The sequence below is a fragment of the Antedon mediterranea genome, chromosome 4 (assembly GCF_964355755.1).
Source record: "Antedon mediterranea chromosome 4, ecAntMedi1.1, whole genome shotgun sequence".
NCBI classification, from domain to species: Eukaryota; Metazoa; Echinodermata; class Crinoidea; order Comatulida; family Antedonidae; genus Antedon; species Antedon mediterranea.
Genome location: NC_092673.1, coordinates 19,652,289 through 19,664,474, shown reverse-complemented (window position 1 = coordinate 19,664,474; position 12,186 = coordinate 19,652,289). Strand labels below are relative to the sequence as shown.

At 37.0% G+C, this 12,186-nt stretch overlaps 1 long non-coding RNA gene across 1 annotated transcript; it reads right to left on the bottom strand.

Moving 5' to 3' along the window:
• Positions 1-8,892: 8,892 nt before the first annotated feature.
• On the bottom strand, positions 8,893-12,005 carry LOC140046812 (uncharacterized). Its single transcript, XR_011844854.1, has 3 exons — positions 11,812-12,005; positions 9,374-9,460; positions 8,893-8,979 (listed from the first exon to the last, which is right to left on the bottom strand). It is a non-coding gene; the product is annotated as an uncharacterized lncRNA (long non-coding RNA).
• Between the last annotated feature and the right edge of the window lie 181 nt (positions 12,006-12,186).

Below are 12,186 nucleotides of genomic sequence, written 5' to 3'. Positions count from 1 at the left end.
TGTACGTACACTCCACAGATATGAATGTAATAGAGTGTTACCATCCTGGAAAGGAATCATAATGAAGTTTATAAATACTGACAACAGACATTATGTAAAATTGTTTTTTTTTTGGTAAATACAAACAACAACAATTACTGCTGAATGGTTTACTTCAGCAGATCTATATAATGTTAGCCTATTACACTAGCAAATCCCTGTACAATACCTTATTTTGCAATGCTACTGGTGCCCCATGCTGAATGAGACAAGTCACTATTTCTAAGGTAGGTGTACGTACACTCCACAGATATGAATGTAATAGAGTGTCACCATTCTGGAAAGGAATCATAATAAGGTTTATAAATACTGACAACAGACATTATGTGAAATTGTTTGTTTTTTGTTAATACAAACAACAACAATTGCTGCTAAATATTGTGGTAAATAATCATAATTATCATTATTAATAAATGAGTAGAACAAAATAGAATGGTTTACCACAGCATATCTATATAATGTTAGCCTATTACACTAGCAAATCCCTGTACAATACCTTATTTTGCAATGCTACTGGTGCCCCATGCTGAATGAGACAAGTCACTATTTCTAAGGTAGGTGTACGTACACTCCACAGATATGAATGTAATAGAGTGTCACCATTCTGGAAAGGAATCATAATGAAGTTTATAAATACTGACAACAGACATTATGTAAAATTGTTTTTTTTTTGGTAAATACAAACAACAACAATTACTGCTGAATGGTTTACTTCAGCAGATCTATATAATGTTAGCCTATTACACTAGCAAATCCCTGTACAATACCTTATTTTGCAATGCTACTGGTGCCCCATGCTGAATGAGACAAGTCACTATTTCTAAGGTAGGTGTACGTACACTCCACAGATATGAATGTAATAGAGTGTCACCATTCTGGAAAGGAATCATAATGAAGTTTATAAATACTGACAACAGACATTATGTAAAATTGTTTGTTTTTTGTTAATACAAACAACAACAATTGCTGCTAAATATTGTGGTAAATAATCATAATTATCATTATTAATAAATGAGTAGAACAAAATAGAATGGTTTACCACAGCATATCTATATGTAGCGATACTCTAAAAGCAGTATTATTATTTTATTGTATTTAAGTTCATATTTACTTAGTAGCTTGTATATCCTCAATGATCATGCCTTAGTTTGATTTTACACATTCCAATCTCTGAATTAATTAAGACTGTACCTCCTTTATCTAGGTTTCCATAACAACTGGTCCATTTTGTGGGTTTTGTGGTGGGGAATAAGAAAGTTTTATAGCCTGTGTTATCTAGAAATACTGTGAAATTGGAGAGATGAGTCAGATCTGTGTAGTTAGTATTGAGTTTTAAAAGTAAGCAGTTGTGTTATAATTAATAAAAGCATTTTGTATTGGAATTCTGTGTTTTATCGATTTTGTAGCTGAAATTGAGAACCTGGGTTTAAGTTATCATTGTCATTATTTTGTGAAGAGCTACAATTGGTGCCGTGACCAGGATTTGTTTTGTTAAACAAATTTTAATCTACAATGGAATATACTGTATTGGATATGACAGGATATGAAGATACCCGATGTGAAACTGTTCAACCAGAAAACTCGCCATTATGGGAGAGAAATAGTTACTATACTACCCCGATGAGAGCGGATGTGTCTCAAAGCCTAGAAACTCCAGGCCAACCTCGATTACCAAGACCAGTTCAGGGGTATAATACAGCGGTAAAACCATTATTACCAGTGCCAAAATCAGTACAAATTTACACCCCGGCACACCAACTAAAAGGAGTACCAATATTTACGGGACAATCACCCAACCTACTGATTGAGGATTGGACCAGAGATGTTCAACATATCTTAAGCTGTAGCAACATGCCTAGTCACCTACAGTTTTCAACAATAGTTAGAAATCTGGGAGGAACTGCACGGAAGCTGGTGTTGAACTTACCGAGAGAATGCCAGACACCAGAAAGAGCATTCAAAGAACTAAAAGAACAATTCGGAAATGTGTCCTCTGGTGACCCCTTATCTGATTTCTACCAGAGAACACAAAGACAGGGTGAGTCTGCTAGTTTTTATGCCATTGAACTAGAAGCAGTATTACGAGATGTGGAGGAGAAACTTGGGCGAGGTCCCATGCATGAAAGGGATCGAATGTTGACACAACAATTAATGCGGGGAATGTACGACCAAGAAGTAGTTGGACGAATAGCGCCCATGAGACCGAGGTCTATGACATTTCATTCTGTTCTATCAGAGATAAGACTACTAGAACGAGAACGAAAGCAGCAACCGTGCGCACCACACCTAGTAGCCCCTCCCATAACGCCGACAAATGTTAAAGGTTCCGGTGAGGACGCGTCCATGCACAGATTAGTTACGGAGATGGAGAGGAAAATAAGCTTTCTTCCCGCTAAACTTGAGGCAAAGGAAGCGGCGCAGCAACGGCCCAACATGACACAACCTAGGGCACTAGAATGCTACGGCTGCGGCCAAATTGGACACATTCGACGATTTTGCCCAAATGCGCCGACGGGAAACGGCAGGTCACCACAACAGTAGGGTGGGTTGGTGGTGAAAAGCACACACCCAAAGGACAGACATATCTTGTCGGGCCAACCAATCAAGCAGAAATATCAATTCATGGAGTAAAATGTAACGCCCTTATTGATTCAGGCTCACAGATATCAACTATAACTATTGAATTATATAACAAAATTCCGGAATTAAAATCACAAGTTATGGAACGCTCAACCATAGAAGTTATAGCGGCAAATGGCCAGAGTGTCCCGTACTATGGAATTATTAATAGCGACATCAATATACTCAATAAAACATACTCCGCTGTTCCCGTGTTTGTAGTCCCGAACAGTAAATACCGCAAAACTATCCCCGTTCTGATTGGGACCAATGTTCTACGTGCACAGAAAAACGACAAACACAACATAAAATGCAAAGATGCAGCCTTTGTAGCAGCATTTGCGCAAATGGAGAAAAATATACAACCAGAAAATGTTGGCAGAGCTGTATACTTTAATAGACACCCTGCTCGCATAAACCCAAATCAACAAATTGATATACAATGTACTGCAGTGTGGTCTAAAGATAAAATATCAACTGTGCTTGTTGAGCCATTTGGAAGTACTACAAACTTTCTCGTTGGTCGTTCAGTATCCCACATCCGGCGAAACAATATAGTTACAGTGCGAATCTGCAATGTATCTGACAAACCAATCTTTTTGCACCACAACACCACGGTAGCGACTCTATCTCAAATTGCAAGTTTGGACACTTACGATGTTACAGGTGGTATTAGCCAACTTAATATCACATCACAAACTGTTCTGCCAGATCTTTCAGAATCAGACATTAAAACTGACTCTGAACACAAAGCACTAAAATCACTGTTAGACAAATACTCGGATGTTTTCTCAAAGGACGCAAACGATTTTGGCCATACTAAGGCCATATATCACCATATACCACTTATTGACAACCAACCATTTAGACTACCCTTTCGCCGCATCCCACCATCGCAATATCAAGAAGTGCGCTCGCATATCAATGGTATGTTAGAGGCTGGCGCCATTCGACCAAGCAAAAGCCCATATGCTTCACCGATGGTGATTGTTCGCAAGAAGGATGGGTCAATGCGCATATGTATCGATTTTAGAAAACTTAATTCTAAAACAGTAAGAGATGCGTTTCCAATACCCAGGATAGATGAAGCTATGGATGCTCTGGGTAAGGCCAAAATCTTCTCTACATTAGATTTGACTAGCGGCTATTGGCAGGTAGAGGTAGCAGAAGAAGATAAACCAAAAACAGCATTTACAACACCAATGGGTTTATTTGAGTGTAACCGAATGCCATTTGGACTCCAAAACGCACCGGCGACGTTTCAACGTTTGATGATGTCGTGCTTTGGTGACCAAAACTTTTCTACTTTGTTAATATACTTGGACGATATCATTATTTTTTCTAATAACTTTCAAGAACATTTAGAGAGACTGGAAACTGTTTTCAAACGTCTAAGAGAAAATGGTTTGAAGTTAAAGCCTTCAAAATGCTCCCTCCTTCGATCTGAGGTTAATTATTTGGGCCACATTGTATCAGCCGAGGGGATTCATGCCGACCCTGCTAAAACAGCGCAAGTCGACAGCTGGCCCACGCCGGTTGACCGCAAACAAGTTCTTCAATTTTTGGGATTTACCGGCTATTACAGACGGTTTATCAGCCAGTATTCGGAGATAGCTGCGCCGTTATATGCACTAACGTGCGGCGACCCACGACGAAAGAAAAAGAATGGCAGAAAGGCAATGAATGCCAAACCACCACCATTTGTATGGACTTCAGAATGCGACAAAGCATTTTCACTTCTTAAACACCTGTTGACAAATGCTCCAATCCTAGCGTACCCTGACTACAATTTGCCGTTTCTTTTGGAAACGGATGCTTCTGGTATCGGTCTGGGAGCCGTTATTTCACAAGTACAAAATGGCACGCCAAGAGTCATTGCTTACGCAAGTCGTAGCCTTCGCCCATCTGAATCTCGCTATCCGGCGCACAAATTGGAGTTCCTGGCTCTAAAATGGGCTGTCACTAACAAATTTCGAGAGTACCTCATTGGAAATCACTTTACAGTACTGACTGATAATAATCCGTTGTTGTACGTTCTATCCACAGCGAAATTAGATGCGACTGGTCAACGCTGGGTGGCTGCCCTAAGCCAGTTCGATTTTGATATAAAGTACCGCCCGGGAAAAAGCAACGCAGCAGCTGACGCGTTATCTCGCAGGAAAGACGTACCGTGTGAACTGGTCACTGCGGTTCTCTCAGGATCTGCCCCTGTGAATCCGTGTCTGTATGTCCAACCACAAATTGTACAGTGTCAGGCCCACACCAGAAGCAAATCTCGTATCGACAACACTGATGCTGCTGGGGATCCAGTGCAAGCCCCTGATGTTAACACAAATCATGGTTTTGCGCCTGTCCCAAATCTTTCGCAAGCGGACATATCCCGTCTCCAGAAGGAGGACGATGTGCTTGACCGTGTGACATTCTTCCTCCGACGCAATCAAAAGCCATCAGCAGCAGAGCGTCGACTTGAACATCCGAATGTCATCTGTTTACTCAGACAATGGAATCGCCTAAAGTTCAAAAACAACATATTATATAGGACCACCAATATCAACACTGGAGAAGCATGCGATCAGCTTGTATTACCAACGTCTAAACACAAACTTGCTTTTGAACACCTGCATGACAACATTGGGCATTTGGGTTATGAGCGTACCATCGATATGATTCGGCGAAGATTTTATTGGCCTAAGATGGCATCCGACATTAAGACCTGGTGTGACACATGTCAACGGTGCTGTCTTCGAAAAACTTCACCAAATGTGAAACGTGCGCCCCTCGTGAATATTCACACTTACGAACCAATGGAACTACTATGCATCGACTTCCTTGGTCTGGAACGGTCGAAAGGAGGTTATGAAAATGTTTTAGTTATCACCGATCATTTCACCCGATATGCCTTAGCGTACCCAACAAAAAACCAGACGGCTGAAACTGTTGCCAAGGTACTATTTCAGAACGTATTTAGACATTATGGTTTCCCAAAACGTATACACTCCGATCAAGGGCGTAATTTTGAAAGCGCAATAATTAAATCTGTGTGCAAGGTCGCCGGAATAGCAAAGTCGCGTACTACACCCTACCACCCAATGGGTAACGGAACTACGGAGAGATTTAATAGAACACTAATCGACATGCTGGGTACACTCTCACTAGATCGTAAACAGGACTGGAAGGAATATGTTGGCGATATGGCACATGCATATAATTGTACTAAACACGATTCCACGGGTTATGCGCCATTTTACTTAATGTTCGGCCGACATGCCAATCTGCCAATTGATGTAATGTTTGGACTTGATAGCGATAATCATAATAGTGATGACGATGATTATGATGAGTTGGTCTTACAATTTCGCGAGCGATTAAAGCTGGTCTATGACCAAGCTGCCAAATCTTCCATGAAAGCCAAAGACAAACAGAAACGCGAGTATGACAAAAAGACAACTCAAGCTCCTTTGGAATTGGGCGACCGCGTCCTTGTGCAAAAGAAACATATTATCGGGAAGCAAAAACTCGTAGACAGATGGGAGGAAACCCCATATGTCGTGTTGTTCAAACATCCAAATATTCCAGTATACAAAGTTGAAAACGCGGATGGTCGTCAGCGGACATTACATAGAAATCTACTGACTCCATGTATGTTTTTGCCATTGGATTTATCAACTCCGACGCCAGACCAAAGCGCTCCACCCTCACCAAATGCCGATGCCAGCACCAGCAACATAGTACCATCTCATTGTCTTTCGCTAAACCCATACGCATCTCCGTTTGTATCGTTGTCGCCGCCAAATAAACGATTTGTAAATAATATAGATACATTGGATAATAGACTCATACCTCAATCTTCTCAAACACCGACTATTATGTTTGAATATGACTTGGATTAAAGTGAACACTGGAACACTTTTTAAATTTTTTTTCACTGACTTTTTGGACACTTTCATATGACTATTTGATGACATGTAATTGTTTGAACTATATTGTATATTTTTATGTATTTTCATGAACTACTTGATTAACGTCGGGGGCGACGTTTCAGATGGGAGGGGTGAGTGAGATGTCATCCCTTCCAATCGCCTATTGAACTTAATTGATATACTTTACGTATTAAATTAAATTAACTTTAAAAAAAATGTATAAACAAAGCATAATGAAGGTAGTATTACCGTATACTGTAGTTAAGTGGTTACCCATAGTGATGGTATTGTAGTACCGGTAGTAATTTAAATCATTCCTTATGTTTATTCATCGTTTCATACCGAGTAAGTATTTACTAGGTCAATTTGAGTCTGAACAGCAAGTACTGCGCTGTACAATTTCATTTTAGAATGGAATGTATCTTATATTTTATAGTATTCATGATGTAATGATACAGTTAATAATAGACAGTTAATAATAGACAGTTTGCCATGGTTGGTAATATGTGACTGTTTCAGGTGGTAATGAACCGCACTACTAATAAGTTTGTTTTATACAGTATTATCATAGATAAGTTTTGTTTATTTTGATGTTTCCTCATTTTATGCCTTTTTAATAGTTTGTAGAGTTTGTAGTTTTAGTATAATTCCTAATTAAGACTAGATTATTCGGCAAGTCTCCCTCGGTTTTGAAGCAGGCGAACGTCGTGGACGACGTTCAAGAAAGGAGGGGTGGATGTAGCGATACTCTAAAAGCAGTATTATTATTTTATTGTATTTAAGTTCATATTTACTTAGTAGCTTGTATATCCTCAATGATCATGCCTTAGTTTGATTTTACACATTCCAATCTCTGAATTAATTAAGACTGTACCTCCTTTATCTAGGTTTCCATAACAACTGGTCCATTTTGTGGGTTTTGTGGTGGGGAATAAGAAAGTTTTATAGCCTGTGTTATCTAGAAATACTGTGAAATTGGAGAGATGAGTCAGATCTGTGTAGTTAGTATTGAGTTTTAAAAGTAAGCAGTTGTGTTATAATTAATAAAAGCATTTTGTATTGGAATTCTGTGTTTTATCGATTTTGTAGCTGAAATTGAGAACCTGGGTTTAAGTTATCATTGTCATTATTTTGTGAAGAGCTACATATATAATGTTAGCCTATTACACTAGCAAATCCCTGTACAATACCTTATTTTGCAATGCTACTGGTGCCCCATGCTGAATGAGACAAGTCACTATTTCTAAGGTAGGTGTACGTACACTCCACAGATATGAATGTAATAGAGTGTCACCATCCTGGAAAGGAATCATCATGAAGTTTATAAATACTGACAACAGACATTATGTAAAATTGTTTGTTTTTTGTTAATACAAACAACAACAATTGCTGCTAAATAAAGTGGTAAATAATCATAATTATCATTATTAATAAATGAGTAGAACAAAATAGAATGGTTTACTACAGCATATCTATAGAATGTTAGCCTACTACACTAGCAAATCCCTGTACCTTACCTTATTTTGCAATGCTACTGGTGCCCCATGCTGAATGAGACAAGTCACTATTTCTAAGGTAGGTGGATATCCTCTCCTCAGATATGAATGTAATGGAGTGTCACCAACCTGGAAAGGAATCATAATGAAGTTTATAAATACTGACAACAGACATTATGTGAAATTGTTTGTTTTTTGTTAATACAAACAACAACAATTGCTGCTAAATATTGTGGTAAATAATAATAATTATCATTATTGATAAATGAGTAGAACAAAATAGAATGGTTTACCACATCATATCTATAGAATGTTAGCCTATTACACTAGCAAATTATTTTTAGCCTAATGTGGTTAATCAGTTCATGCATGTTATACCTCCTTCATCAGTGTGTATTTATATTATTATTTTTAGCCTAATGTGGTTAATCAGTGCATGCAGGTTATACCCCTATCATCAGTGTGTATTTATATTATTATTTTTAGCCTAATGTTGTTAATCAGTACATGCAGGTTATACCTCCATCATCAGTGTGTATTTATATTATTATTTTTAGCCTAATGTGGTTAATCAGTACATGCAGGTTATACCTCCATCATCAGTGTGTATTTATATTATTATTTTTAGCCTAATGTGGTTAATCAGTATATGCAGGTTATACCTCCATCATCAGTGTGATAATGCAAAAGAATTGTAATTAAGTAAAAAAGCTTTAAACTATTAAATAAAATTACATCCTCTATAATTTTAAACCTTAATGAAAAGAATTTCTTCTTTGATAATATTATAAAAATATATCTGTTTTTATACCTCATTGATAGATTTCAGAAGATCTGGTTGCGTCTTACAGATTTGTTTAATTGTTTTCAAATCATTCCTTGACAAAGCTTCTACCAAATGTTTCCTGTCAAAATGTAAGAAATAATCCATTTATACCCGTGTATTTAATGAGAATGATGATTGATGGAAATATTATTATTATTATATTTAATGAGAATAAGCGCTTTAATTGTAATATTTATGATTTCATAATTTTTAAAGAAAGAAAGAAATAATTTTGGATTTTATAATCTTTTAAGAAAGTTTGAAGTATTTTTCTCAAAAGAATATCTTAAAATCAAAGTGTTTTCTTTTTGTTTGAACTATAAATTCTGATTATAAAGTATGTTATATATAATAATGTATGTCAATATAACTATTCAAACATTTTAATTTGTTTTTAATAGTTACATATTTCAATAATATCAACACATATTGGAGCTGGTTATTTTTGTTTGAAATAATTGTTAAAAACGTACCTCTCCATTGCAAAAATACAGTGTCTTCATTTAACAATTATTAATGCCGATAGCTTCTAGTGTAAAAGTAAGCCTACACATTCTCTTCTGAAAATAGGAAAGGTAAAACATAATTCCATCATACAGAAACCTTTGCATTAAAAAAGCTATGACAATTCAATTGCACCTGTATGCTGTGTTAATGAATGAAGATGACCTGTATGCTGGCGTTACTGAATGAAGATGACCTGTATGCTGGCGTTACTGAATGAAGATGATCTGTATGCTGGCGTTACTGAATAAAGATGACCTGTATGCTGGCGTTAATGAATGAATATGACCTGTATGCTGGCGTTACTGAATGAATATGGCCTGTATGCTGACGTTACTGAATGAAGATGATCTGTATGCTGGCGTTACTGAATGAAGATGACCTGTATGCTGGCGTTACTGAATGAAGATGATCTGTATGCTGGTTTTACTGAATGAAGATGACCTGTATGCCGGTGTTACTGCATGAAGATTACCTGTATGCTGGTGTTACTGTATGAAGATGACCTGTAAGCTGGTGTTACTGAATGAAGATGATCTGTATGCTGGTGTTACTGCATTAAGATGACCTGTATGCTGGTGTTACAGAATAAAGATAATGTGTATGCTGGTGTTACTGCATGAAGATAACCTGTATGCTGGTGTTACCTTTATGAAGATGACCTATATGCTGGTGTTACCTTTATGAAGATGACCTGTATGCTGGTGTTACTGCATTAAGATGACCTGTAAGCTGGTGTTACTGAATGAAGATGATCTGTATGCTGGTGTTACTGCATTAAGATGACTTGTATGCTGGTGTTACTGAATGAAGATGATCTGTATGCTGGTCTTACTGAATGAAGATGACCTGTATGCTGGTCTTACTGAATGAAGATGACCTGTATGCTGGTCTTACTGAATGAAGATGACCTGTATGCTGGTCTTACTGAATGAAGATGACCTGTATGCTGGTCTTACTGAATGAAGATGACATGTATGCTGGTCTTACTGAATAAAGATGACCTGTATGCTGGCGTTACTGAATGAAGATGACCTGTATGCTGGCGTTACTGATTGAAGATGACCTGTATGCTGGCGTTACTGAATGAAGATGACCTGTATGCTGGTGTTAATGAATGAAGATGACCTGTATGCTGGCGTTACTGGATGGAGATGACATGTATGCTGGTGTTTCTGCATGAAGATTATTACCTCCGCCAAGGAGGTTATGTTTTCACTCCTGTATGTTTGTGTGTGTGTTTGTGTGTGTGTTTGTGTGTGTGTCTGTGAACAGCCTGGAGGCCACAGTTTTTATCCGATTCTAACCAAATTTGGACACAATGATCTATGCCCAAAAAGCTCGAACGAGTTCGAATTTGAGGGGGAAAGGTCATAGGTCAAGGTCATAACTAACAAAAAAACTATTTTACTGCCTAGAGACCTCCGTTTTGATCTGATTCTCACCAAACTTAGCCACAATGATCAATGACACATCATATAATTGTGGTTAAATTTTGAAGGGTCAGGGTCAAAGATCAAGGTCCACAAAAAAAAAAAAAATAAATAAAAAAATAATAAAAAAAAAAAAACCCTCAGTGAGACTTGAACCAGCGATTTCAACTGTGAGAGGCTGGATACATAACCATTACACCACACTGTCATCCACAACTTTGTAGTGTGCAGTTAACATATTTACACTTAGAACTAATTAAAAAAAATGTAAAAAAAAATTTTCAGGAGGCATTTTATGTTGGGGAATTTTACAGTAGGCGGAGGTTTGTACTCTCGGAGTACCCTCTAGTTTATTTATTTATTTGTTCTTTCTTTAAACTGAAATACACTTTCAATACAAATGTACTGATTTGTAAAGTGGTTCAGTAAACATATTTGTATTAAAATTAAAAACAAAAACAAAAAGAAAGAAAAGAGATATAAAACTATTTACAATTGTGAAGGCAAAAAGGTTAATACAAATATGTTTTCTATAGTGAAGATTTAAAAGTTGCCAAAGACATATTATGGAGATGACCTGTATGCTGGTGTTACTGAATGAAGATGACCTGTATGCTGGCGTTACTGAATGAATATGACCTGTATGCTGGTGTTACTGCCTGAAGATGACCTGTATGAACTGACCTGACCTTTTTGTCAAAATAGTTTTATAGTGTAGACAGAGGTTACTATAAGTTTATCACAAAAAAATTGTAATCTATGTTCTCACACTAAATACTTCTGCTGGATTAGATAAAGTAAAGCAAAATTCATGTGTCTTGCGTTTGTTTAACTGTACTGTTTATTTGTAACTTTCAGATGACAAAGAGCTTAAAACGTTAAATTACTGTAATGAAATGAACAAGAATAATATAACTCACAGTCACTAACAATAAATTCATAAAGAGTTGCTGGTATTGGTAACAATAAATTACCCTTGTAGATTCATGTCTGAATATTCCTCCATTCCCTGGTCCATCGTCAAAGGTGTTTATTGTTATGCTAAGTGCCAACACCCTGTTTACAGCGTTCTGTGTGTCACATGACTTTAAGAGTCAGTCTTGCATACTAAAAAATAACAGAAAATAGAAGTTGTCAACTTATATTATTATTATAAGTAGTTTCTATATACTTCATAAAGAACAACCTTTTGTAAAGAACATGTTAACTAGAGCATATGAAATCATTTTACTACACAATTGGTATCTGGATATCCAGTCAAGTTGGTTAAGTCAATAAAAGAGTGTACACACAAAAGCAAGACACTGTGTACTATCATGGAGGAAAAAATAATGTAATCTTTTTTATTT